The sequence below is a fragment of the Pseudorasbora parva genome, chromosome 22 (assembly GCF_024679245.1).
Source record: "Pseudorasbora parva isolate DD20220531a chromosome 22, ASM2467924v1, whole genome shotgun sequence".
Taxonomy (NCBI): Eukaryota; Metazoa; Chordata; class Actinopteri; order Cypriniformes; family Gobionidae; genus Pseudorasbora; species Pseudorasbora parva.
Window position 1 is genome coordinate 10,100,964 of NC_090193.1, and position 24,778 is coordinate 10,125,741.

Sequence of the window (24,778 nt, forward strand, 5' to 3'; positions counted from 1 at the left end):
CCAGCGATTCAAAAGATTCAAACAGTTCAACCCAGCGATTCAAAAGATTCAAACAGTTCAAACCAGCGATTCAAAAGATTCAAACAATTCAAACCAGCGATTCAAAAGATTCAAACAGTTCAAACAGCCATTCAAAAGATTCAAACAGTTCAACCCAGCAATTCAAAAGATTCAAACAGTTCAACCCAGCAATTCAAAAGATTCAAACAGTTCAAAACAACGATTCAAACAGTTCAAACCAGCGATTAAAAACAGTTCAAACGATTCAAAAGATTTAATGTAATAACGTTTTAAAACATTATAGAATAGCATCTTATATCACAATTAGTCTGTGCATATAGTAAAAAATAAAAATAAAAAATCGCTGATATCTACGGATTAGAACAGACGATACATGTATAACCAGAAAACCTTAACCTAGACCGTCATTATATGGCAAATAAAGACAGCTCTTACAATATATCAATTTGACTGAAACCAAATCAATAGATGAGAGTGAAATAAGAAATAATAGCACCGAGCTAACTATGTCAAATAGCAATAGTAGGCCTATAACCAGACAGCGATCATGGATATATTTTTTAAATTAAAACAGAATATAAAAAATGGCGTCCTCTGGAGGTGAAATAACCATGTATAATTACATTGCATGTATAATTACATAGACATGTTAAGCAGTTATTTCATGAATAAAACAAAATACGGTATATAAATAATATTAAAATGAAACGGTTGTATAACCATCCATCGAAACAACCTTAATCCACATCCAATCAGCCTTGCATATCAATAGTGGAAATGTAGAAATATAAAGCAACTATTACATGTGCGCAGTCAATAATAGTGATAAACAACTGTTTGATTACAGATAAAACATATGATAGTTTTAGTAATACCTATAGCAATGTCATTTTACAAAATGAAACAGACTGTGGCGACCTCTGCCGGAGAGAATAGCCTGACTACAACGAACATATTTTACGTAGTCTACAAACATCAGTTAAGAATAATGGAAATGTGAAATAAAAATAGATGGTTGGACAGTTTGGCCATGTAGCCTAGTAGACCATAACCGCTAGGACAAAATTAAGCCTGGTTGCTCGAAATAGCTTGTAAAACCATGTTTATTCACAAATGATTAAACATCTAACGTTAGAACATATCATAGGCCTATTTAATCACCGATCAGTAAACAACAAATACATAGAAAAACCATGGTATTTAAACTAACAATATCGACAAGGAGCGTTAAGACAATACTAGAATTATAATAGAATAATAGAACATATATAAAAGTAACTAGTAGGCCTAGGTCCTGTTTCAAGACAGTTGTATATTACCAGAGGTAAATTAACATTGCCAGACAGATGTTGAGCAAATCAGTCGTAGGCCTACTATTAAGAGTCACAAGCAAACATTATATAAAATAATCAGAGTAAGCCTATCATATAAAAATAATCAGACTTACCGTTTGCAGACATGTCTAGGCAGGAAAAAAAGCGACAGAGTTGAGCTTTGCAGATTGGTTTGTCAGAGCTTCATGACACCTCCGTTTAAATACACTTCTGACAGCCCACCCCCGAGGTCTGAAGGAGGGTCTCAAAACATCTGTAAACAATTATCTATAAAACTGAAGAAAGTGTAGTAGCGATGTATTGAAATTATTGCTTTATTTTAAAAGAAAATTGCTGAAGTGAATAAGCGTTGTATTTATCGTATATGTTAGATTAGTACTATAATATGAAATAAGACGATGATAGATAGATAGATAGATAGATAGATAGATAGATAGATAGATAGATAGATAGATAGATAGATAGATAGATAGATAGATAGATAGATAGATAGATAGAACCAGTTCAATTATATAGTTAATTTGCTTATCGATGTTTCATAGATTTCATCTAATTGATGATAGACGTATTAGACGTATTTCAACTATGTCCACTAGATGGAAGCAGAGCTCCACGTTTAAACCAATGTGAACGTACATGTGTTTCTTGATCTGGCAGAAAGACATGTGTTTTAACCATCGCGAGCTCAATTGACTAAGCAAAACAACTGTTTGTTTGCGCGCCTATACCATTACCTAAGTAAAGGATAGCCGTCTCTTTTAAAATCAACAGTGAGAACGACAGTAGGAGACTTCAAATGATGGATGAGGTATTTTTACCGATGAACAAATAACAATACGGGGTATAAGTCATTTGGTCTGTCTTTTCTCACATGTGTTTGGTCCAAATAAGCAAATAAACTGCTTTTGTTTTTTGTTTTTTACCCGTAACTAATTTACGATGTGTTTACCCAGATGTGTACGTGTCGCCACATTAGCGTGGGAAAATATTTTTCTGAATTCTCTTTTGTTTGGGATGCTCACCTCCCTGGGTGTGAGTGTTGGTGTCTTGGTCAGTGAGAGGGAGAGAATGATTTTCAACTTTAACTGTATTTTTTCTTTGTAATATATTCATTCAATATACATGTATGTAAAAGGACCACTTTTGTACACAAAATGTATATAGAATCAATATTTGTAATGTTTATAAATATTCACAATGTTTCAGTGAATTTTAGTGATGGGTTTATCATTGTTATTGAGTTTGATGATTTTCCTAGACTAAAAGCAATGTTGTTGTCAAAGATATTTGATCTAAAACCATATATAAAGATGTATTTAAAATCTTGCTTGAAGGTTTTGTATAAATGTTAAAGTAAAATGGAACAAACGGTGTAATTGATAGACTTTAGGTTTAAGCTTTATAAAACCATTTATAAAGGGTTGTATTTCTTTATACAGGTGTCTGTATCCATAATGAATGTAATCATCTAAATGAATACAACTGTTAGATGAAAAATATGAATTTATTTAAAACGTTTCATTTTAAAAGAACATATTTAAACTGTTGTGAAAATATGTTGAATTTTAAAGTTAAAGCCTTACATAGACTGTGGCCATATAATGCTTTGACTGAAACAAGCATTTCTGAAGTCTTAGACTTTGTCTTGTCCATAGAATGCTACTTCCCCCGTCTGCTGTGGCTGACACCTCCCTGCGTGTGAGTGTTGGTGTCTTGGTCAGTGAGAGGGAGAGAATGATTTTCAACTGTACAACCTGTATTTTTTCTTTGTAATACATTAATTTAATGTACATGGATGTAAAAGTACCACTTTTGTCCGCGCTCTGAAACAATATTTGATTCGTCATGTTTCAGCACATTTTAGTAAAATAATGTTTGTTTTTCTCTTGTAAAACATCTAATGTATGTACATGAATGTATATACAGCCTCAGTTTTTGTCCGCTCTCTGAAAGTTGTTTTATATTTTAGTAAAATAAATGGTATTATAAATAATATATATTTTGTTTCCAGTACATTTAAAATAGAAATGCATTTCCCTTTATAAAACCAATTTCGTGTGTGTGTGTGTGTGTATGTGTGTGTGTGTGTGTGTGTGTGTGTGTGTGTGTGTGTGTGTGTGTGTGTGTGTGTGTGTCAGAAAGAGAGACAAGGCATATTGGCCTATACAATCTTATTCACTTGCCATGGAATGCAAAAGCACCCCTCACGTGGTCTGGACCTCCCTGAAATCACAGCTCAAATTGCAGAGTCAAAGTTCAAAACCATCAGTCTTTCATTTGATCACTACCGAAAACAATCACAGGTCAGAAGTCATCACCGGAATTTCAAACATTTAACCTCAAAGTTCATATTGACCCCCAGAGTATACATAAGGTCAAAGGTGACGACAACTTGGGTGGTCGGTGGGGGAGGGGAACAACCTGGGTGGTCCGTGGGGGGAGGGGAACGAAGGGGGCGTGGTAGGTCAAAGGTCACCATCAATCATTTTTGACACTTGCCGTAGTATATGAACTACTTCAAGCTTTTCATAGCAGACCCCTCATCAGAGCGCTTCCTTACGTTGGCTCCAGGCCTGTTAATGGCATGAGAAAAAGTTGATGTTGCGACAGGCCCCGCTCCAGACGAACACCACCAAGATGCGTGTAAACACCAGGGTGCCTGACCGGTGGGCCAGTGGCGCAATGGATAACGCGTCTGACTACGGATCAGAAGATTCTAGGTTCTACTCCTGGCTGGCTCGATCTGCCTCGTTTGCTTCGCTATCAGCCTACAGCAGTTTTATTAGTTTGTTTTATTAGCCCATAGTTTTTGACTATTGGTATTGGAATGGTTAGTTTTTTTTTTTTCTTGTAAACTGACAGTCCAACCATAGGCCGTTTTGTCAGCTAGATAGCACCTACCATACAATACCGTGCGTGCTTTCAAATGCATCGCATAAGCACTGTCACGGGGACCTTGCTTTAATGACCAGTTTATAGTATCTTTTTATGCGAACACAAGAATGGGAGAGAGCTGCACCCCCTGGGAGAGACAAATGACATCTCCCTCCATCGAGTCTGGTACAAGTGAATTCAGTAAACAATCCCTTCGGAACATTGCCATATTCTTAAAGGCGACGGTCACACACTGAATGCCAAAGGGCCTAACATAACCCTGCCCTTGTACTGGCCACACGCATGAAAAATGGCACACAAGCCTGACCGGCATTTGCGGGCTTTCCCATATGGTCTAGCGGTCAGGATTCCTGGTTTTCACCCAGGTGGCCCGGGTTCGACTCCCGGTATGGGAAGTTTGGCTTGTCTTTGCTCCCCTTATCGAACAGCCAGAGCTTCTGTCTATTACTGAATCGCATTTAGCCAGCAGTGGAGCTGCAGCAACCTGATAGGTTGAGGTTCTTCTCTTTCCCTGCATACCTTCGATAGCTCAGCTGGTAGAGCGGAGGACTGTAGGTGGAACGTTGGCAATCCTTAGGTCGCTGGTTCGACTCCGGCTCGAAGGAGGTCACTTTTCACACACAAACATTTTCTTGGCCGCGCTGGAGGGCAAAAGGAACGTTCCCTGACCGGGAATCGAACCCGGGCCGCGGCGGTGAGAGCGCCGAATCCTAACCACTAGACCACCAGGGAAGGGCTGTTCAGCCTGTCTCCTCAAGCCTGCCTGTGGGCCTCTACCAGATTTTGCTGCAATTTCTCAAGCAAAACCGCTAAGGCTAGCCTTTTCCTCTTGGAGAGGAGAGAGTCTCTGACCCTGGATCACAGTTCTTCCACTGAGAAACTGTCACATGCTCTGTGAGAACATCCTAACAACATCGCAACTTGCAATTCAATCAAAGCAGCTTGCAAAAGACAACAAGGAGAGCCCAGCCGTGCTCTCAGTGCCAAGAGGTGCCTGACTCACTCCGCTTTTTGTTTTCAGCCCTTCTTCTGCAGAGCATCTGGCGAAGGAGCTCGAGGTTGACAGAGCGCATAGCACAGAGTGTCGTCGTCTCTGAGGTATGCCTGGTTTTTTGAGCGGCCAGCCTTGCACTGTTTTAAAGTAATTTGCTACCCAGCTACGTTAGCCACGCCAGGAAGACAGAGATCCCTAACATGTGACGCCTCCGTCTTCAAGCTTTTCATAGCAGACCCCTCATCGGAGCGCTTCCTTACGTTGGCTCCAGGCCTGTTAATGGCATGAGAAAAAGTTGATGTTGCGACAGGCCCCGCTCCAGGCGAACACCACCAAGATGCGTGTAAACACCAGGGCGCCTGACCGGTGGGCCAGTGGCGCAATGGATAACGCGTCTGACTACGGATCAGAAGATTCTAGGTTCGACTCCTGGCTGGCTCGATCTGCCTCTTTTGCTTCGCTATCAGCCTACAGCAGTTTTATTAGCTTGTTTTATTAGCCCATAGTTTTTGACTATTGGTATTGGAATGGTTAGTTTTTTTTTCTTGTAAACTGACAGTCCAACCATAGGCCGTTTTGTCAGCTAGATAGCGCCTACCATACAATACCGTGCGTGCTTTCAAATGCATCGCATAAGCACTGTCACGGGGACCTTGCTTTAATGACCAGTTTATAGTATCTTTTTATGCGAACACAAGAATGGGAGAGAGCTGCACCCCCTGGGAGAGACAAATGACATCTCCCTCCATCGAGTCTGGTACAAGTGAATTCAGTAAACAATCCCTTCGGAACATTGCCATATTCTTAAAGGCGACGGTCACACACTGAATGCCAAAGGGCCTAACATAACCCTGCCCTTGTACTGGCCACACGCATGAAAAATGGCACACAAGCCTGACCGGCGTTTGCGGGCTTTCCCATATGGTCTAGCGGTCAGGATTCCTGGTTTTCACCCAGGCGGCCCGGGTTCGACTCCCGGTATGGGAAGTTTGGCTTGTCTTTGCTCCCCTTATCGAACAGCCAGAGCTTCTGTCTATTACTGAATCGCTTTTAGCCAGCAGTGGAGCTGCAGCAACCTGATAGGTTGAGGTTCTTCTCTTTCCCTGCATACCTTCGATAGCTCAGCTGGTAGAGCGGAGGACTGTAGGTGGACTGTTGGCAATCCTTAGGTCGCTGGTTCGACTCCGGCTCGAAAGAGGTCACTTTTCACACTCAAACATTTTCTTGGCCGCGCTGGAGGGCAAAAGGAACGTTCCCTGACCGGGAATCGAACCCGGGCCGCGGCGGTGAGAGCGCCGAATCCTAACCACTAGACCACCAGGGAAGGGCTGTTCAGCCTGTCTCCTCAAGCCTGCCTGTGGGCCTCTACCAGATTTTGCTGCAATTTCTCAAGCAAAACCGCTAAGGCTAGCCTTTTCCTCTTGGAGAGGAGAGAGTCTCTGACCCTGGATCACAGTTCTTCCACTGAGAAACTGTCACATGCTCCGTGAGAACATCCTAACAACACCGCAACTTGCAATTCAATCAAAGCAGCTTGCAAAAGACAACAAGGAGAGCCCAGCCGTGCTCTCAGTGCCAAGAGGTGCCTGACTCACTCCGCTTTTTGTTTTCAGCCCTTCTTCTGCAGAGCATCTGGCGAAGGAGCTCGAGGTTGACAGAGCGCATAGCACAGAGTGTCGTCGTCTCTGAGGTATGCCTGGCTTTTTTAGCGGCCAGCCTTGCACTGTTTTAAAGTAATTTGCTACCCAGCTACGTTAGCCACGCCAGGAAGACAGAGATCCCTAACATGTGACGCCTCCGTCTTCAAGCTTTTCATAGCAGACCCCTCATCGGAGCACTTCCTTACGTTGGCTCCAGGCCTGTTAATGGCATGAGAAAAAGTTGATGTTGCGACAGGCCCCGCTCCAGGCGAACACCACCAAGATGCGTGTAAACACCAGGGCGCCTCACCGGTCGGCCAGTGGCGCAATGGATAACGCGTCTGACTACGTATCAGAAGATTCTAGGTTCGACTCCTGGCTGGCTCGATCTGCCTCTTTTGCTTCGCTATCAGCCTACAGCAGTTTTATTAGCTTGTTTTATTAGCCCATAGTTTTTGACTATTGGTATTGGAATGGTTAGTTTTTTTTTCTTGTAAACTGACAGTCCAACCATAGGCCGTTTTGTCAGCTAGATAGCGCCTACCATACAATACCGTGCGTGCTTTCAAATGCATCGCATAAGCACTGTCACGGGGACCTTGCTTTAATGACCAGTTTATAGTATCTTTTTATGCGAACACAAGAATGGGAGAGAGCTGCACCCCCTGGGAGAGACAAATGACATCTCCCTCCATCGAGTCTGGTACAAGTGAATTCAGTAAACAATCCCTTCGGAACATTGCCATATTCTTAAAGGCGACGGTCACACACTGAATGCCAAAGGGCCTAACATAACCCTGCCCTTGTACTGGCCACACGCATGAAAAATGGCACACAAGCCTGACCGGCGTTTGCGGGCTTTCCCATATGGTCTAGCGGTCAGGATTCCTGGTTTTCACCCAGGCGGCCCGGGTTCGACTCCCGGTATGGGAAGTTTGGCTTGTCTTTGCTCCCCTTATCGAACAGCCAGAGCTTCTGTCTATTACTGAATCGCTTTTAGCCAGCAGTGGAGCTGCAGCAACCTGATAGGTTGAGGTTCTTCTCTTTTCCTGCATACCTTCGATAGCTCAGCTGGTAGAGCGTAGGACTGTAGGTGGACCATTGGCAATCCTTAGGTCGCTGGTTCGACTCCGGCTCGAAGGAGGTCACTTTTCACACTCAAACATTTTCTTGGCAGCGCTGGAGGGCAAAAGGAACTTTCCCTGACCAGGAATCGAACCCGGGCCGCGGCGGTGAGAGCGCAGAATCCTAACCACTAGACCACCAGGGAAGGGCTGTTCAGCCTGTCTCCTCAAGCCTGCCTGTGGGCCTCTACCAGATTTTGCTGCAATTTCTCAAGCAAAACCGCTAAGGCTAGCCTTTTCCTCTTGGAGAGGAGAGAGTCTCTGACCCTGGATCACAGTTCTTCCACTGAGAAACTGTCACATGCTCCGTGAGAACATCCTAACAACACCGCAACTTGCAATTCAATCAAAGCAGCTTGCAAAAGACAACAAGGAGAGCCCAGCCGTGCTCTCAGTGCCAAGAGGTGCCTGACTCACTCCGCTTTTTGTTTTCAGCCCTTCTTCTGCAGAGCATCTGGCGAAGGAGCTCGAGGTTGACAGAGCGCGTAGCACAGAGTGTCGTCGTCTCTGAGGTATGCCTGGTTTTTTGAGCGGCCAGCCTTGCACTGTTTTAAAGTAATTTGCTACCCAGCTACGTTAGCCACGCCAGGAAGACAGAGATCCCTAACATGTGACGCCTCCGTCTTCAAGCTTTTCATAGCAAAACCCTCATCGGAGCGCTTCCTTACGTTGGCTCCAGGCCTGTTAATGGCATGAGAAAAAGTTGATGTTGTGACAGGCCCCGCTCCAGGCGAACACCACCAAGATGCGTGTAAACACCAGGGCGCCTGACCGGTGGGCCAGTGGCGCAATGGATAACGCGTCTGACTACGGATCAGAAGATTCTAGGTTCGACTCCTGGCTGGCTCGATCTGCCTCTTTTGCTACGCTATCAGCCTACAGCAGTTTTATTAGTTTGTTTTATTAGCCTATAGTTTTTGACTATTGGTATTGGAATGGTTAGTTTTTTTTTTCTTGTAAACTGACAGTCCAACCATAGGCCGTTTTGTCAGCTAGATAGCACCTACCATACAATACCGTGCGTGCTTTCAAATGCATCGCATAAGCACTGTCACGGGGACCTTGCTTTAATGACCAGTTTATAGTATCTTTTTATGCGAACACAAGAATGGGAGAGAGCTGCACCCCCTGGGAGAGACAAATGACATCTCCCTCCATCGAGTCTGGTACAAGTGAATTCAGTAAACAATCCCTTCGGAACATTGCCATATTCTTAAAGGCGACGGTCACACACTGAATGCCAAAGGGCCTAACATAACCCTGCCCTTGTACTGGCCACACGCATGAAAAATGGCACACAAGCCTGACCGGCGTTTGCGGGCTTTCCCATATGGTCTAGCGGTCAGGATTCCTGGTTTTCACCCAGGCGGCCCGGGTTCGACTCCCGGTATGGGAAGTTTGGCTTGTCTTTGCTCCCCTTATCGAACAGCCAGAGCTTCTGTCTATTACTGAATCGCTTTTAGCCAGCAGTGGAGCTGCAGCAACCTGATAGGTTGAGGTTCTTCTCTTTCCCTGCATACCTTCGATAGCTCAGCTGGTAGAGCGGAGGACTGTAGGTGGAACGTTGGCAATCCTTAGGTCGCTGGTTCGACTCCGGCTCGAAGGAGGTCACTTTTCACACTCAAACATTTTCTTGGCCGCGCTGGAGGGCAAAAGGAACGTTCCCTGACCGGGAATCGAACCCGGGCCGCGGCGGTGAGAGCGCCGAATCCTAACCACTAGACCACCAGGGAAGGGCTGTTAAGCCTGTCTCCTCAAGCCTGCCTGTGGGCCTCTACCAGATTTTGCTGCAATTTCTCAAGCAAAACCGCTAAGGCTAGCCTTTTCCTCTTGGAGAGGAGAGAGTCTCTGACCCTGGATCACAGTTCTTCCACTGAGAAACTGTCACATGCTCTGTGAGAACATCCTAACAACATCGCAACTTGCAATTCAATCAAAGCAGCTTGCAAAAGACAACAAGGAGAGCCCAGCCGTGCTCTCAGTGCCAAGAGGTGACTGACTCACTCCGCTTTTTGTTTTCAGCCCTTCTTCTGCAGAGCATCTGGCGAAGGAGCTCCAGGTTGACAGAGCGCATAGCACAGAGTGTCGTCGTCTCTGAGGTATGCCTGGCTTTTTGAGCGGCCAGCCTTGCACTGTTTTAAAGTAATTTGCTACCCAGCTACGTTAGCCACGCCAGGAAGACAGAGATCCCTAATATGTGACGCCTCCGTCTTCAAGCTTTTCATAGCAGACCCCTCATCGGAGCGCTTCCTTACGTTGGCTCCAGGCCTGTTAATGGAATGAGAAAAAGTTGATGTTCCGACAGGCCCCGCTCCAGGCAAACACCACCAAGGAGCGTGTAAACACCAGGGCGCCTCACCGGTGGGCCAGTGGCGCAATGGATAACGCGTCTGACTACGGATCAGAAGATTCTAGGTTCGACTCCTGGCTGGCTCGATCTGCCTCTTTTGCTTCGCTATCAGCCTACAGCAGTTTTATTAGCTTGTTTTATTAGCCCATAGTTTTTGACTATTGGTATTGGAATGGTTAGTTTTTTTTTCTTGTAAACTGACAGTCCAACCAAAGGCCGTTTTGTCAGCTAGATAGCGCCTACCATACAATACCGTGCGTGCTTTCAAATGCATCGCATAAGCACTGTCACGGGGACCTTGCTTTAATGACCAGTTTATAGTATCTTTTTATGCGAACACAAGAATGGGAGAGAGCTGCACCCCCTGGGAGAGACAAATGACATCTCCCTCCATCGAGTCTGGTACAAGTGAATTCAGTAAACAATCCCTTCGGAACATTGCCATATTCTTAAAGGCGACGGTCACACACTGAATGCCAAAGGGCCTAACATAACCCTGCCCTTGTACTGGCCACACGCATGAAAAATGGCACACAAGCCTGACCGGCGTTTGCGGGCTTTCCCATATGGTCTAGCGGTCAGGATTCCTGGTTTTCACCCAGGCGGCCCGGGTTCGACTCCCGGTATGGGAAGTTTGGCTTGTCTTTGCTCCCCTTATCGAACAGCCAGAGCTTCTGTCTATTACTGAATCGCTTTTAGCCAGCAGTGGAGCTGCAGCAACCTGATAGGTTGAGGTTCTTCTCTTTCCCTGCATACCTTCGATAGCTCAGCTGGTAGAGCGGAGGACTGTAGGTGGACTGTTGGCAATCCTTAGGTCGCTGGTTCGACTCCGGCTCGAAGGAGGTCACTTTTCACACTCAAACATTTTCTTGGTCGCGCTGGAGGGCAAAAGGAACGTTCCCTGACCGGGAATCGAACCCGGGCCGCGGCGGTGAGAGCGCCGAATCCTAACCACTAGACCACCAGGGAAGGGCTGTTCAGCCTGTCTCCTCAAGCCTGCCTGTGGGCCTCTACCAGATTTTGCTGCAATTTCTCAAGCAAAACCGCTAAGGCTAGCCTTTTCCTCTTGGAGAGGAGAGAGTCTCTGACCCTGGATCACAGTTCTTCCACTGAGAAACTGTCACATGCTCCGTGAGAACATCCTAACAACACCGCAACTTGCAATTCAATCAAAGCAGCTTGCAAAAGACAACAAGGAGAGCCCAGCCGTGCTCTCAGTGCCAAGAGGTGCCTGACTCACTCCGCTTTTTGTTTTCAGCCCTTCTTCTGCAGAGCATCTGGCGAAGGAGCTCGAGGTTGACAGAGCGCATAGCACAGAGTGTCGTCGTCTCTGAGGTATGCCTGGCTTTTTGAGCGGCCAGCCTTGCACTGTTTTAAAGTAATTTGCTACCCAGCTACGTTAGCCACGCCAGGAAGACAGAGATCCCTAACATGTGACGCCTCCGTCTTCAAGCTTTTCATAGCAGACCCCTCATCGGAGCGCTTCCTTACGTTGGCTCCAGGCCTGTTAATGGCATGAGAAAAAGTTGATGTTGCGACAGGCCCCGCTCCAGGCGAACACCACCAAGATGCGTGTAAACACCAGGGCGCCTCACTGGTGGGCCAGTGGCGCAATGGATAACGCGTCTGACTACGGATCAGAAGATTCTAGGTTCGACTCCTGGCTGGCTCGATCTGCCTCTTTTGCTTCGCTATCAGCCTACAGCAGTTTTATTAGCTTGTTTTATTAGCCCGTAGTTTTTGACTATTGGTATTGGAATGGTTAGTTTTTTTTTCTTGTAAACTGACAGTCCAACCATAGGCCGTTTTGTCAGCTAGATAGCGCCTACCATACAATACCGTGCGTGCTTTCAAATGCATTGCATAAGCACTGTCACGGGGACCTTGCTTTAATGACCAGTTTATAGTATCTTTTTATGCGAACACAAGAATGGGAGAGAGCTGCACCCCCTGGGAGAGACAAATGACATCTCCCTCCATCGAGTCTGGTACAAGTGAATTCAGTAAACAATCCCTTCGGAACATTGCCATATTCTTAAAGGCGACGGTCACACACTGAATGCCAAAGGGCCTAACATAACCCTGCCCTTGTACTGGCCACACGCATGAAAAATGGCACACAAGCCTGACCGGCGTTTGCGGGCTTTCCCATATGGTCTAGCGGTCAGGATTCCTGGTTTTCACCCAGGCAGCCCGGGTTCGACTCCCGGTATGGGAAGTTTGGCTTGTCTTTGCTCCCCTTATCGAACAGCCAGCGCTTCTGTCTATTCCTGAATCGCTTTTAGCCAGCAGTGGAGCTGCAGCAACCTGATAGGATAAGGTTCTTTTCTTTCCCTGCATACCTTCGATAGCTCAGCTGGTAGAGCGGAGGACTGTAGGTGGAATGTTGGCAATCCTTAGGTCGCTGGTTCGACTCCGGCTCGAAGGAGGTCACTTTTCACACTCAAACATTTTCTTGGCCGTGCTGGAGGGCAAAAGGAACGTTCCCTGACCGGGAATCGAACCCGGGCAGCGGCGGTGAGAGCGCCGAATCCTAACCACTAGACCACCAGGGAAGGGCTGTTCAGCCTGTCTCCTCAAGCCTGCCTGTGGGCCTCTACCAGATTTTGCTGCAATTTCTCAAGCAAAACCGCTAAGGCTAGCCTTTTCCTCTTGGAGAGGAGAGAGTCTCTGACCCTGGATCACAGTTCTTCCACTGAGAAACTGTCACATGCTCCGTGAGAACATCCTAACAACACCGCAACTTTCAATTCAATCAAAGCAGCTTGCAAAAGACAACAAGGAGAGCCCAGCCGTGCTCTCAGTGCCAAGAGGTGCCTGACTCACTCCGCTTTTTGTTTTCAGCCCTTCTTCTGCAGAGCATCTGGCGAAGGAGCTCCAGGTTGACAGAGCGCATAGCACGGAGTGTCGTCGTCTCTGAGGTATGCCTGGCTTTTTGAGCGGCCAGCCTTGCACTGTTTTAAAGTAATTTGCTACCCAGCTACGTTAGCCACGCCAGGAAGACAGAGATCCCTAACATGTGACGCCTCCGTCTTCAAGCTTTTCATAGCAGACCCCTCATCGGAGCGCTTCCTTACGTTGGCACCAGGCCTGTTAATGGCATGAGAAAAAGTTGATGTTGCGACAGGCCCCGCTCCAGGCGAACACCACCAAGATGCGTGTAAACACCAGGGCGCCTGACCGGTGGGCCAGTGGCGCAATGGATAACGCGTCTAACTACGGATCAGAAGATTCTAGGTTCGACTCCTGGCTGGCTCGATCTGCCTCTTTTGCTTCGCTATCAGCCTACAGCAGTTTTATTAGTTTGTTTTATTAGCCCATAGTTTTTGACTATTGGTATTGGAATGGTTAGTTTTTTTTTTTCTTGTAAACTGACAGTCCAACCATAGGCCGTTTTGTCAGCTAGATAGCACCTACCATACAATACCGTGCGTGCTTTCAAATGCATCGCATAAGCACTGTCACGGGGACCTTGCTTTAATGACCAGTTTATAGTATCTTTTTATGCAAACACAAGAATGGGAGAGAGCTGCACCCCCTGGGAGAGACAAATGACATCTCCCTCCATCGAGTCTGGTACAAGTGAATTCAGTAAACAATCCCTTCGGAACATTGCCATATTCTTAAAGGCGACGGTCACACACTGAATGGCAAAGGGCCTAACATAACCCTGCCCTTGTACTGGCCACACGCATGAAAAATGGCACACAAGCCTGACCGGCGCTTGCGGGCTTTCCCACATGGTCTAGCGGTCAGGATTCCTGGTTTTCACCCAGGCGGCCCGGGTTCGACTCCCGGTATGGGAAGTTTGGCTTGTCTTTGCTCCCCTTATCGAACAGCCAGAGCTTCTGTCTATTACTGAATCGCTTTTAGCCAGCAGTGGAGCTGCAGCAACCTGATAGGTTGAGGTTCTTCTCTTTCCCTGCATACCTTCGATAGCTCAGCTGGTAGAGCGGAGGACTGTAGGTGGAACGTTGGAAATCCTTAGGTCGCTGGTTCGACTCCGGCCCGAAGGAGGTCACTTTTCACACTCAAACATTTTCTTGGCCGCGCTGGAGGGCAAAAGGAACGTTCCCTGACCGGGAATCGAACCCAGGCCGCGGCGGTGAGAGCGCCGAATCCTAACCACTAGACCACCAGGGAAGGGCTGTTCAGCCTGTCTCCTCAAGCCTGCCTGTGGGCCTCTACCAGATTTTGCTGCAATTTCTCAAGCAAAACCGCTAAGGCTAGCCTTTTCCTCTTGAAGAGGAGAGAGTCTCTGACCCTGGATCACAGTTCTTCCACTGAGAAACTGTCACATGCTCTGTGAGAAAATCCTAACAACATCGCAACTTGCAATTCAATCAAAGCAGCTTGCAAAAGACAACAAGGAGAGCCCAGCCGTGCTCTCAGTGCCAAGAGGTGCCTGACTCACTCCGCTTTTTGTTTTCAGCCCTTCTTCTGCAGAGCATCTGGCGAAGGAGCTCGAGGTTGACAGAGCGCATAGCACAGAGTGTCGTCGTCTCTGAGGTATGCCTGGCTTTTTGAGCGGCCAGCCTTGCACTGTTTTAAAGTAATTTGCTACCCAGCTACGTTAGCCACGCCAGGAAGACAGAGATCCCTAACATGTGACGCCTCCGTCTTCAAGCTTTTCATAGCAGACCCCTCATCGGAGCGCTTCCTTACGTTGGCTCCAGGCCTGTTAATGGCATGAGAAAAAGTTGATGTTGCGACAGGCCCCGCTCCAGGCGAACACCACCAAGATGCGTGTAAACACCAGGGCGCCTGACCGGTGGGCCAGTGGCGCAATGGATAAAGCGTCTGACTACGGATCAGAAGATTCTAGGTTCGACTCCTGGCTGGCTCGATCTGCCTCTTTTGCTTCGCTATCAGCCTACAGCAGTTTTATTAGCTTGTTTTATTAGCCCATAGTTTTTGACTATCGGTATTGGAATGGTTAGTTTTTTTTTCTTGTAAACTGACAGTCCAACCATAGGCCGTTTTGTCAGCTAGATAGCACCTACCATACAATACCGTGCGTGCTTTCAAATGCATCGCATAAGCACTGTCACGGGGACCTTGCTTTAATGACCAGTTTATAGTATCTTTTTATGCGAACACAAGAATGGGAGAGAGCTGCACCCCCTGGGAGAGACAAATGACATCTCCCTCCATCGAGTCTGGTACAAGTGAATTCAGTAAACAATCCCTTCGAAACATTGTCATATTCTTAAAGGCGACGGTCACACACTGAATGCCAAAGGGCCTAACATAACCCTGCCCTTGTACTGGCCACATGCATGAAAAATGGCACACAAGCCTGACCGGCGTTTGCGGGTTTTCCCATATGGTCTAGCGGTCAGGATTCCTGGTTTTCACCCAGGCGGCCCGGGTTCGACTCCCGGTATGGGAAGTTTGGCTTGTCTTTGCTCCCCTTATCGAACAGCCAGAGCTTCCGTCTATTACTGAATCGCTTTTAGCCAGCAGTGGAGCTGCAGCAACCTGATAGGTTGAGGTTCTTCTCTTTCCTTGCATACCTTCGATAGCTCAGCTGGTAGAGCGGAGGACTGTAGGTGGAACGTTGGCAATCCTTAGGTCGCTGGTTCGACTCCGGCTCGAAGGAGGTCACTTTTCACACTCAAACATTTTCTTGGCCGTGCTGGAGGGCAAAAGGAACGTTCCCTGACCGGGAATCGAACCCGGGCCACGGCGGTGAGAGCGCCGAATCCTAACCACTAGACCACCAGGGAAGGGCTGTTCAGCCTGTCTCCTCAAGCCTGCCTGTGGGCCTCTATCAGATTTTGCTGCAATTTCTCAAGCAAAACCGCTAAGGCTAGCCTTTTCCTCTTGGAGAGGAGAGAGTCTCTGACCCTGGATCACAGTTCTTCCACTGAGAAACTGTCACATGCTCCGTGAGAACATCCTAACAACACCGCAACTTTCAATTCAATCAAAGCAGCTTGCAAAAGACAACAAGGAGAGCCCAGCTGTGCTCTCAGTGCCAAGAGGTGCCTGACTCACTCCGCTTTTTGTTTTCAGCCCTTCTTCTGCAGAGCATCTGGCGAAGGAGCTCCAGGTTGACAGAGCGCATAGCACAGAGTGTCGTCGTCTCTGAGGTATGCCTGGCTTTTTGAGCGGCCAGCCTTGCACTGTTTTAAAGTAATTTGCTACCCAGCTACGTTAGCCACGCCAGGAAGACAGAGATCCCTAACATGTGACGCCTCCGTCTTCAAGCTTTTCATAGCAGACCCCTCATCGGAGCGCTTCCTTACGTTGGCTCCAGACCTGTTAATGGCATGAGAAAAAGTTGATGTTGCGACAGGCCCCGCTCCAGGCGAACACCACCAAGATGCGTGTAAACACCAGGGCGCCTGACCGGTGGGCCTGTGGCGCAATGGATAAAGCGTCTGATTACGGATCAGAAGATTCTAGGTTCGACTCCTGGCTGGCTCGATCTGCCTCTTTTGCTTCGCTGTCAGCCTACAGCAGTTTTATTAGCTTGTTTTATTAGCCCGTAGTTTTTGACTATTGGTATTGGAATGGTTAGTTTTTTTTCTTGTAAAGTGACAGTCCAACCATAGGCCGTTTTGTCAGCTAGATAGCGCCTACCATACAATACCGTGCGTGTTTTCAAATGCATCGCATAAGCACTGTCACGGGGACCTTGCTTTAATGACCAGTTTATAGTATCTTTTTATGCGAACACAAGAATGGGAGAGAGCTGCACCCCCTGGGAGAGACAAATGACAGCTCCTTCCATCGAGTCTGGTACAAGTGAATTCAGTAAACAATCCCTTCGGAACATTGTCATATTCTTAAAGGCGACGGTCACACACTGAATGCCAAAGGGCCTAACATAACCCTGCCCTTGTACTGGCCACACGCATGAAAAATGGCACACAAGCCTGACCGGCATTTGCGGGCTTTCCCATATGGTCTAGCGGTCAGGACTCCTGGTTTTCACCCAGGCGACCAGGGTTTGACTCCCGGTATGGGAAGTTTGGCTTGTCTTTGCTCCCCTTATCGAACAGCCAGAGCTTCTGTCTATTACTGAATCGCTTTTAGCCAGCAGTGGAGCTGCAGCAACCTGATAGGTTGAGGTTCTTCTCTTTCCCTGCATACCTTTGATAGCTCAGCTGGTAGAGCGGAGGACTGTAGGTGGAACGTTGGCAAACCTTAGGTCGCTGGTTCGACTCCGGCTCGAAGGAGGTCACTTTTCACACTCAAACATTTTCTTGGCCGCGCTGGAGGGCAAAAGGAACGTTCCCTGACCAGGAATCGAACCCGGGCCGCGGCGGTGAGAGCGCCGAATCCTAACCACTAGACCACCAGGGAAGGGCTGTTCAGCCTGTCTCCTCAAGCCTGCCTGTGGGCCTCTACCAGATTTTGCTGCAATTTCTCAAGCAAAACCGCTAAGGCTAGCCTTTTCCTCTTGGAGAGGAGAGAGTCTCTGACCCTGGATCACAGTTCTTCCACTGAGAAACTGTCACATGCTCCGTGAGAACATCCTAACAACACCGCAACTTGCAATTCAATCAAAGCAGCTTGCAAAAGACAACAAGCAGAGCCCAGCCGTGCTCTCAGTGCCAAGAGGTGCCTGACTCACTCCGCTTTTTGTTTTCAGCCCTTCTTCTGCAGAGCATCTGGCGAAGGAGCTCGAGGTTAACAGAGCGCATAGCACAGAGTGTCGTCGTCTCTGAGGTATGCCTGGCTTTTTGAGCGGCCAGCCTTGCACTGTTTTAAAGTAATTTGCTACCCAGCTACGTTAGCCACGCCAGGAAGACAGAGATCCCTAACATGTGACGCCTCCGTCTTCAAGCTTTTCATAGCAGACCCCTCATCAGAGCGCTTCCTTACGTTGGCTCCAGGCCTGTTAATGGCATGAGAAAAAGTTGATGTTGCGACAGGCCCCGCTCCAGACGAACACCACCAAGATGCGTGTAAACACCAGGGTAACTGACCGGTGGGCCAGTGGCGCAATGGATAACGCGTCTGACTACGGATCAGAAGATTCTAGGTTCTACTCCTGGCTGGCTCGATCTGCCTCGTTTGCTTCGCTATCAGCCTACAGCAGTTTTATTAGTTTGTTTTATTAGCCCATAGTTTTTGACTATTGGTATTGGAATGGTTAGTTTTTTTTTTTTCTTGTAAACTGACAGTCCAACCATAGGCCGTTTTGTCAGCTAGATAGCACCTACCATACAATACCGTGCGTGCTTTCAAATGCATCGCATAAGCACTGTCACGGGGACCTTGCTTTAATGACCAGTTTATAGTATCTTTTTATGCGAACACAAGAATGGGAGAGAGCTGCACCCCCTGGGAGAGACAAATGACATCTCCCTCCATCGAGTCTGGTACAAGTGAATTCAGTAAACAATCCCTTCGGAACATTGCCATATTCTTAAAGGCGACGGTCACACACTGAATGCCAAAGGGCCTAACATAACCCTGCCCTTGTACTGGCCACACGCATGAAAAATGGCACACAAGCCTGACCGGCATTTGCGGGCTTTCCCATATGGTCTAGCGGTCAGGATTCCTGGTTTTCACCCAGGCGGCCCGGGTTCGACTCCCGGTATGGGAAGTTTGGCTTGTCTTTGCTCCCCTTATCGAACAGCCAGAGCTTCTGTCTATTACTGAATCGCATTTAGCCAGCAGTCGAGCTGCAGCAACCTGATAGGTTGAGGTTCTTCTCTTTCCCTGCATACCTTCGATAGCTCAGCTGGTAGAGCGGAGGACTGTAGGTGGAACGTTGGCAATCCTTAGGTCGCTGGTTCGACTCCGGCTCGAAGGAGGTCACTTTTCACACACAAACATTTTCTTGGCCGCGCTGGAGGGCAAAAGGAACGTTCCCTGACCGGGAATCGAACCCGGGCCGCGGCGGTGAGAGCGCCGAATCCTAACCACTAGACCACCAGGGAAGGGCTGTTCAGCCTGTCTCCTCAAGCCTGCCTGTGGGCCTCTACCAGATTTTGCTGCAATTTCTCAAGCAAAACCGCTAAGGCTAGCCTTTTCCTCTTGGAGAGGAGAGAGTCTCTGACCCTGGATCACAGTTCTTCCACTGAGAAACTGTCACATGCTCTGTGAGAACATCCTAACAACATCGCAACTTGCAATTCAATCAAAGCAGCTTGCAAAAGACAACAAGGAGAGCCCAGCCGTGCTCTCAGTGCCAAGAGGTGCCTGACTCACTCCGCTTTTTGTTTTCAGCCCTTCTTCTGCAGAGCATCTGGCGAAGGAGCTCGAGGTTGACAGAGCGCATTGCACAGAGTGTCGTCGTCTCTGAGGTATGCCTGGCTTTTTGAGCGGCCAGCCTTGCACTGTTTTAAAGTAATTTGCTACCCAGCTACGTTAGCCACGCCAGGAAGACAGAGATCCCTAACATGTGACGCCTCCGTCTTCAAGCTTTTCATAGCAGACCCCTCTTTGGAGCGCTTCCTTACGTTGGCTCCAGGCCTGTTAATGGCATGAGAAAAAGTTGATGTTGCGACAGGCCCCGCTCCAGGCAAACACCACCAAGATGCGTGTAAACACCAGGGCGCCTCATCGGTGGGCCAGTGGCGCAATGGATAACGCGTCTGACTACGGATCAGAAGATTCTAGGTTCGACTCCTGGCTGGCTCGATCTGCCTCTTTTGCTTCGCTATCAGCCTACAGCAGTTTTATTAGCTTGTTTTATTAGCCCATAGTTTTTGACTATTGGTATTGGAATGGTTAGTTTTTTTTCCTTGTAAACTGACAGTCCAACCATAGGCCGTTTTGTCAGCTAGATAGCACCTACCATACAATACCGTGCGTGCTTTCAAATGCATCGCATAAGCACTGTCACGGGGACCTTGCTTTAATGACCAGTTTATAGTATCTTTTTATGCAAACACAAGAATGGGAGAGAGCTGCACCCCCTGGGAGAGACAAATGACATCTCCCTCCATCGAGTCTGGTACAAGTGAATTCAGTAAACAATCCCTTCGGAACATTGCCATATTCTTAAAGGCGACGGTCACACACTGAATGCCAAAGGGCCTAACATAACCCTGCCCTTGTACTGGCCACACGCATGAAAAATGGCACACAAGCCTGACCGGCGTTTGCAGGCTTTCCCATATGGTCTAGCGGTCAGGATTCCTGGTTTTCACCCAGGCGGCCCGGGTTCGACTCCCGGTATGGGAAGTTTGGCTTGTCTTTGCTCCCCTTATCGAACAGCCAGAGCTTCTGTCTATTACTGAATCGCTTTTAGCCAGCAGTGGAGCTGCAGCAACCTGATAGGTTGAGGTTCTTCTCTTTCCCTGCATACCTTCGATAGCTCAGCTGGTAGAGCGGAGGACTGTAGGTGGACCGTTGGCAATCCTTAGGTCGCTGGTTCGACTCCGGCTCGAAGGAGGTCACTTTTCACACTCAAACATTTTCTTGGCCGCGCTGGAGGGCAAAAGGAACGTTCCCTGACCGGGAATCAAACCCGGGCCGCGGCGGTGAGAGCGCCGAATCCTAACCACTAGACCACCAGGGAAGGGCTGTTCAGCCTGTCTCCTCAAGCCTGCCTGTGGGCCTCTACCAGATTTTGCTGCAATTTCTCAAGCAAAACCGCTAAGGCTAGCCTTTTCCTCTTGGAGAGGAGAGAGTCTCTGACCCCGGATCACAGTTCTTCCACTGAGAAACTGTCACATGCTCTGTGAGAACATCCTAACAACATCGCAACTTGCAATTCAATCAAAGCAGCTTGCAAAAGACAACAAGGAGAGCCCAGCCGTGCTCTCAGTGCCAAGAGGTGCCTGACTCACTCCGCTTTTTGTTTTCAGCCCTTCTTCTGCAGAGCATCTGGCGAAGGAGCTCGAGGTTGACAGAGCGCATAGCACAGAGTGTCGTCGTCTCTGAGGTATGCCTGGCTTTTTGAGCGGCCAGCCTTGCACTGTTTTAAAGTAATTTGCTACCCAGCTACGTTAGCCACGCCAGGAAGACAGAGATCCCTAACATGTGACGCCTCCGTCTTCAAGCTTTTCATAGCAGACCCCTCTTTGGAGTGCTTCCTTACGTTGGCTCCAGGCCTGTTAATGGCATGAGAAAAAGTTGATGTTGCGACAGGCCCCGCTCCAGGCAAACACCACCAAGATGCGTGTAAACACCAGGGCGCCTCACCGGTGGGCCAGTGGCGCAATGGATAACACGTCTGACTACGGATCAGAAGATTCTAGGTTCGACTCCTGGCTGGCTCGATCTGCCTCTTTTGCATCACTATCAGCCTACAGCAGTTTTATTAGCTTGTTTTATTAGCCCATAGTTTTTGACTATTGGTATTGGAATGGTTAGTTTTTTTTTTTTTCTTGTAAACTGACAGTCCAACCATAGGCCGTTTTGTCAGCTAGATAGCACCTACCATACAATACCGTGCGTGCTTTCAAATGCATCGCATAAGCACTGTCACGGGGACCTTGCTTTAATGACCAGTTTATAGTATCTTTTTATGCGAACACAAGAATGGGAGAGAGCTGCACCCCCTGGGAGAGACAAATGACATCTCCCTCCATCGAGTCTGGTACAAGTGAATTCAGTAAACAATCCCTTCGAAACATTGTCATATTCTTAAAGGCGACGGTCACACACTGAATGCCAAAGGGCCTAACATAACCCTGCCCTTGTACTGGCCACACGCATGAAAAATGGCACACAAGCCTGACCGGCGTTTGCGGGTTTTCCCATATGGTCTAGCGGTCAGGATTCCTGGTTTTCACCCAGGCGGCCCGGGTTCGACTCCCGGTATGGGAAGTTTGGCTTGTCTTTGCTCCCCTTATCGAACAGCCAGAGCTTCCGTCTATTACTGAATCGCTTTTAGCCAGCAGTGGAGCTGCAGCAACCTGATAGGTTGAGGTTCTTCTCTTTCCCTGCATAGCTTCGATAGCTCAGCTGGTAGAGCGGAGGACTGTAGGTGGAACGTTGGCAATCCTTAGGTCGCTGGTTCGACTCCGGCTCGAAGGAGGTCACTTTTCACACTCAAACATTTTCTTGGCCGTGCTGGAGGGCAAAAGGAACGTTCCCTGACCGGGAATCGAACCCGGGCCGCGGCGGTGAGAGCGCCGAATCCTAACCACTAGACCACCAGGGAAGGGCTGTTCAGCCTGTCTCCTCAAGCCTGCCTGTGGGCCTCTATCAGATTTTGCTGCAATTTCTCAAGCAAAACCGCTAAGGCTAGCCTTTTCCTCTTGGAGAGGAGAGAGTCTCTGACCCTGGATCACAGTTCTTCCACTGAGAAACTGTCACATGCTCCGTGAGAACATCCTAACAACACCGCAACTTTCAATTCAATCAAAGCAGCTTGCAAAAGACAACAAGGAGAGCCCAGCTGTGCTCTCAGTGCCAAGAGGTGCCTGACTCACTCCGCTTTTTGTTTTCAGCCCTTCTTCTGCAGAGCATCTGGCGAAGGAGCTCCAGGTTGACAGAGCGCATAGCACAGAGTGTCGTCGTCTCTGAGGTATGCCTGGCTTTTTGAGCGGCCAGCCTTGCACTGTTTTAAAGTAATTTGCTACCCAGCTACGTTAGCCACGCCAGGAAGACAGAGATCCCTAACATGTGACGCCTCCGTCTTCAAGCTTTTCATAGCAGACCCCTCATCGGAGCGCTTCCTTACGTTGGCTCCAGACCTGTTAATGGCATGAGAAAAAGTTGATGTTGCGACAGGCCCCGCTCCAGGCGAACACCACCAAGATGCGTGTAAACACCAGGGCGCCTGACCGGTGTGCCAGTGGCGCAATGGATAAAGCGTCTGATTACGGATCAGAAGATTCTAGGTTCGACTCCTGGCTGGCTCGATCTGCCTCTTTTGCTTCGCTGTCAGCCTACAGCAGTTTTATTAGCTTGTTTTATTAGCCCATAGTTTTTGACTATTGGTATTGGAATGGTTAGTTTTTTTTCTTGTAAAGTGACAGTCCAACCATAGGCCGTTTTGTCAGCTAGATAGCGCCTACCATACAATACCGTGCGTGTTTTCAAATGCATCGCATAAGCACTGTCACGGGGACCTTGCTTTAATGACCAGTTTATAGTATCTTTTTATGCGAACACAAGAATGGGAGAGAGCTGCACCCCCTGGGAGAGACAAATGACAGCTCCTTCCATCGAGTCTGGTACAAGTGAATTCAGTAAACAATCCCTTCGGAACATTGTCATATTCTTAAAGGCGACGGTCACACACTGAATGCCAAAGGGCCTAACATAACCCTGCCCTTGTACTGGCCACACGCATGAAAAATGGCACACAAGCCTGACCGGCATTTGCGGGCTTTCCCATATGGTCTAGCGGTCAGGACTCCTGGTTTTCACCCAGGCGACCCGGGTTTGACTCCCGGTATGGGAAGTTTGGCTTGTCTTTGCTCCCCTTATCGAACAGCCAGAGCTTCTGTCTATTACTGAATCGCTTTTAGCCAGCAGTGGAGCTGCAGCAACCTGATAGGTTGAGGTTCTTCTCTTTCCCTGCATACCTTTGATAGCTCAGCTGGTAGAGCGGAGGACTGTAGGTGGAACGTTGGCAAACCTTAGGTCGCTGGTTCGACTCCGGCTCGAAGGAGGTCACTTTTCACACTCAAACATTTTCTTGGCCGCGCTGGAGGGCAAAAGGAACGTTCCCTGACCAGGAATCGAACCCGGGCCGCGGCGGTGAGAGCGCCGAATCCTAACCACTAGACCACCAGGGAAGGACTGTTCAGCCTGTCTCCTCAAGCCTGCCTGTGGGCCTCTACCAGATTTTGCTGCAATTTCTCAAGCAAAACCGCTAAGGCTAGCCTTTTCCTCTTGGAGAGGAGAGAGTCTCTGACCCTGGATCACAGTTCTTCCACTGAGAAACTGTCACATGCTCCGTGAGAACATCCTAACAACACCGCAACTTGCAATTCAATCAAAGCAGCTTGCAAAAGACAACAAGCAGAGCCCAGCCGTGCTCTCAGTGCCAAGAGGTGCCTGACTCACTCCGCTTTTTGTTTTCAGCCCTTCTTCTGCAGAGCATCTGGCGAAGGAGCTCGAGGTTAACAGAGCGCATAGCACAGAGTGTCGTCGTCTCTGAGGTATGCCTGGCTTTTTGAGCGGCCAGCCTTGCACTGTTTTAAAGTAATTTGCTACCCAGCTACGTTAGCCACGCCAGGAAGACAGAGATCCCTAACATGTGACGCCTCCGTCTTCAAGCTTTTCATAGCAGACCCCTCATCAGAGCGCTTCCTTACGTTGGCTCCAGGCCTGTTAATGGCATGAGAAAAAGTTGATGTTGCGACAGGCCCCGCTCCAGACGAACACCACCAAGATGCGTGTAAACACCAGGGCGCCTGACCGGTGGGCCAGTGGCGCAATGGATAACGCGTCTGACTACGGATCAGAAGATTCTAGGTTCTACTCCTGGCTGGCTCGATCTGCCTCGTTTGCTTCGCTATCAGCCTACAGCAGTTTTATTAGTTTGTTTT

At 48.2% G+C, this 24,778-nt stretch overlaps 34 non-coding genes across 34 annotated transcripts; 22 read left to right on the forward strand and 12 right to left on the reverse strand.

Moving 5' to 3' along the window:
• The first annotated feature begins 4,023 nt into the window (after positions 1-4,023).
• On the forward strand, positions 4,024-4,096 carry trnar-acg (transfer RNA arginine (anticodon ACG)). The gene has a single exon. It is a non-coding gene; the product is annotated as a tRNA-Arg (tRNA).
• A 477-nt stretch (positions 4,097-4,573) lies between these two features.
• Positions 4,574-4,645, forward strand: trnae-uuc (transfer RNA glutamic acid (anticodon UUC)). Its single transcript has one exon. It is a non-coding gene; the product is annotated as a tRNA-Glu (tRNA).
• A 265-nt stretch (positions 4,646-4,910) lies between these two features.
• trnae-cuc (transfer RNA glutamic acid (anticodon CUC)) lies at positions 4,911-4,982 on the reverse strand. Its single transcript has one exon. It is a non-coding gene; the product is annotated as a tRNA-Glu (tRNA).
• Positions 4,983-5,612: 630 nt separating this feature from the next.
• On the forward strand, positions 5,613-5,685 carry trnar-acg (transfer RNA arginine (anticodon ACG)). Its single transcript has one exon. It is a non-coding gene; the product is annotated as a tRNA-Arg (tRNA).
• Positions 5,686-6,159: 474 nt separating this feature from the next.
• Positions 6,160-6,231, forward strand: trnae-uuc (transfer RNA glutamic acid (anticodon UUC)). Its single transcript has one exon. It is a non-coding gene; the product is annotated as a tRNA-Glu (tRNA).
• A 265-nt stretch (positions 6,232-6,496) lies between these two features.
• On the reverse strand, positions 6,497-6,568 carry trnae-cuc (transfer RNA glutamic acid (anticodon CUC)). Its single transcript has one exon. It is a non-coding gene; the product is annotated as a tRNA-Glu (tRNA).
• Positions 6,569-7,745: 1,177 nt separating this feature from the next.
• trnae-uuc (transfer RNA glutamic acid (anticodon UUC)) lies at positions 7,746-7,817 on the forward strand. Its single transcript has one exon. It is a non-coding gene; the product is annotated as a tRNA-Glu (tRNA).
• A 967-nt stretch (positions 7,818-8,784) lies between these two features.
• On the forward strand, positions 8,785-8,857 carry trnar-acg (transfer RNA arginine (anticodon ACG)). The gene has a single exon. It is a non-coding gene; the product is annotated as a tRNA-Arg (tRNA).
• Positions 8,858-9,332: 475 nt separating this feature from the next.
• trnae-uuc (transfer RNA glutamic acid (anticodon UUC)) lies at positions 9,333-9,404 on the forward strand. Its single transcript has one exon. It is a non-coding gene; the product is annotated as a tRNA-Glu (tRNA).
• Positions 9,405-9,669: 265 nt separating this feature from the next.
• Positions 9,670-9,741, reverse strand: trnae-cuc (transfer RNA glutamic acid (anticodon CUC)). Its single transcript has one exon. It is a non-coding gene; the product is annotated as a tRNA-Glu (tRNA).
• A 630-nt stretch (positions 9,742-10,371) lies between these two features.
• On the forward strand, positions 10,372-10,444 carry trnar-acg (transfer RNA arginine (anticodon ACG)). Its single transcript has one exon. It is a non-coding gene; the product is annotated as a tRNA-Arg (tRNA).
• Positions 10,445-10,918: 474 nt separating this feature from the next.
• On the forward strand, positions 10,919-10,990 carry trnae-uuc (transfer RNA glutamic acid (anticodon UUC)). Its single transcript has one exon. It is a non-coding gene; the product is annotated as a tRNA-Glu (tRNA).
• A 265-nt stretch (positions 10,991-11,255) lies between these two features.
• Positions 11,256-11,327, reverse strand: trnae-cuc (transfer RNA glutamic acid (anticodon CUC)). The gene has a single exon. It is a non-coding gene; the product is annotated as a tRNA-Glu (tRNA).
• A 630-nt stretch (positions 11,328-11,957) lies between these two features.
• trnar-acg (transfer RNA arginine (anticodon ACG)) lies at positions 11,958-12,030 on the forward strand. Its single transcript has one exon. It is a non-coding gene; the product is annotated as a tRNA-Arg (tRNA).
• A 474-nt stretch (positions 12,031-12,504) lies between these two features.
• On the forward strand, positions 12,505-12,576 carry trnae-uuc (transfer RNA glutamic acid (anticodon UUC)). The gene has a single exon. It is a non-coding gene; the product is annotated as a tRNA-Glu (tRNA).
• A 265-nt stretch (positions 12,577-12,841) lies between these two features.
• Positions 12,842-12,913, reverse strand: trnae-cuc (transfer RNA glutamic acid (anticodon CUC)). The gene has a single exon. It is a non-coding gene; the product is annotated as a tRNA-Glu (tRNA).
• Positions 12,914-13,543: 630 nt separating this feature from the next.
• On the forward strand, positions 13,544-13,616 carry trnar-acg (transfer RNA arginine (anticodon ACG)). Its single transcript has one exon. It is a non-coding gene; the product is annotated as a tRNA-Arg (tRNA).
• A 476-nt stretch (positions 13,617-14,092) lies between these two features.
• trnae-uuc (transfer RNA glutamic acid (anticodon UUC)) lies at positions 14,093-14,164 on the forward strand. The gene has a single exon. It is a non-coding gene; the product is annotated as a tRNA-Glu (tRNA).
• Positions 14,165-14,429: 265 nt separating this feature from the next.
• Positions 14,430-14,501, reverse strand: trnae-cuc (transfer RNA glutamic acid (anticodon CUC)). The gene has a single exon. It is a non-coding gene; the product is annotated as a tRNA-Glu (tRNA).
• Positions 14,502-15,678: 1,177 nt separating this feature from the next.
• On the forward strand, positions 15,679-15,750 carry trnae-uuc (transfer RNA glutamic acid (anticodon UUC)). The gene has a single exon. It is a non-coding gene; the product is annotated as a tRNA-Glu (tRNA).
• A 265-nt stretch (positions 15,751-16,015) lies between these two features.
• Positions 16,016-16,087, reverse strand: trnae-cuc (transfer RNA glutamic acid (anticodon CUC)). The gene has a single exon. It is a non-coding gene; the product is annotated as a tRNA-Glu (tRNA).
• Positions 16,088-17,600: 1,513 nt separating this feature from the next.
• trnae-cuc (transfer RNA glutamic acid (anticodon CUC)) lies at positions 17,601-17,672 on the reverse strand. The gene has a single exon. It is a non-coding gene; the product is annotated as a tRNA-Glu (tRNA).
• Positions 17,673-18,302: 630 nt separating this feature from the next.
• trnar-acg (transfer RNA arginine (anticodon ACG)) lies at positions 18,303-18,375 on the forward strand. Its single transcript has one exon. It is a non-coding gene; the product is annotated as a tRNA-Arg (tRNA).
• A 477-nt stretch (positions 18,376-18,852) lies between these two features.
• Positions 18,853-18,924, forward strand: trnae-uuc (transfer RNA glutamic acid (anticodon UUC)). The gene has a single exon. It is a non-coding gene; the product is annotated as a tRNA-Glu (tRNA).
• Positions 18,925-19,189: 265 nt separating this feature from the next.
• Positions 19,190-19,261, reverse strand: trnae-cuc (transfer RNA glutamic acid (anticodon CUC)). The gene has a single exon. It is a non-coding gene; the product is annotated as a tRNA-Glu (tRNA).
• Positions 19,262-19,891: 630 nt separating this feature from the next.
• trnar-acg (transfer RNA arginine (anticodon ACG)) lies at positions 19,892-19,964 on the forward strand. Its single transcript has one exon. It is a non-coding gene; the product is annotated as a tRNA-Arg (tRNA).
• Positions 19,965-20,438: 474 nt separating this feature from the next.
• On the forward strand, positions 20,439-20,510 carry trnae-uuc (transfer RNA glutamic acid (anticodon UUC)). Its single transcript has one exon. It is a non-coding gene; the product is annotated as a tRNA-Glu (tRNA).
• A 265-nt stretch (positions 20,511-20,775) lies between these two features.
• trnae-cuc (transfer RNA glutamic acid (anticodon CUC)) lies at positions 20,776-20,847 on the reverse strand. The gene has a single exon. It is a non-coding gene; the product is annotated as a tRNA-Glu (tRNA).
• Positions 20,848-21,477: 630 nt separating this feature from the next.
• trnar-acg (transfer RNA arginine (anticodon ACG)) lies at positions 21,478-21,550 on the forward strand. Its single transcript has one exon. It is a non-coding gene; the product is annotated as a tRNA-Arg (tRNA).
• Positions 21,551-22,028: 478 nt separating this feature from the next.
• trnae-uuc (transfer RNA glutamic acid (anticodon UUC)) lies at positions 22,029-22,100 on the forward strand. The gene has a single exon. It is a non-coding gene; the product is annotated as a tRNA-Glu (tRNA).
• A 265-nt stretch (positions 22,101-22,365) lies between these two features.
• Positions 22,366-22,437, reverse strand: trnae-cuc (transfer RNA glutamic acid (anticodon CUC)). The gene has a single exon. It is a non-coding gene; the product is annotated as a tRNA-Glu (tRNA).
• Positions 22,438-23,613: 1,176 nt separating this feature from the next.
• trnae-uuc (transfer RNA glutamic acid (anticodon UUC)) lies at positions 23,614-23,685 on the forward strand. The gene has a single exon. It is a non-coding gene; the product is annotated as a tRNA-Glu (tRNA).
• Positions 23,686-23,950: 265 nt separating this feature from the next.
• trnae-cuc (transfer RNA glutamic acid (anticodon CUC)) lies at positions 23,951-24,022 on the reverse strand. Its single transcript has one exon. It is a non-coding gene; the product is annotated as a tRNA-Glu (tRNA).
• Positions 24,023-24,652: 630 nt separating this feature from the next.
• On the forward strand, positions 24,653-24,725 carry trnar-acg (transfer RNA arginine (anticodon ACG)). The gene has a single exon. It is a non-coding gene; the product is annotated as a tRNA-Arg (tRNA).
• Positions 24,726-24,778: the final 53 nt, after the last annotated feature.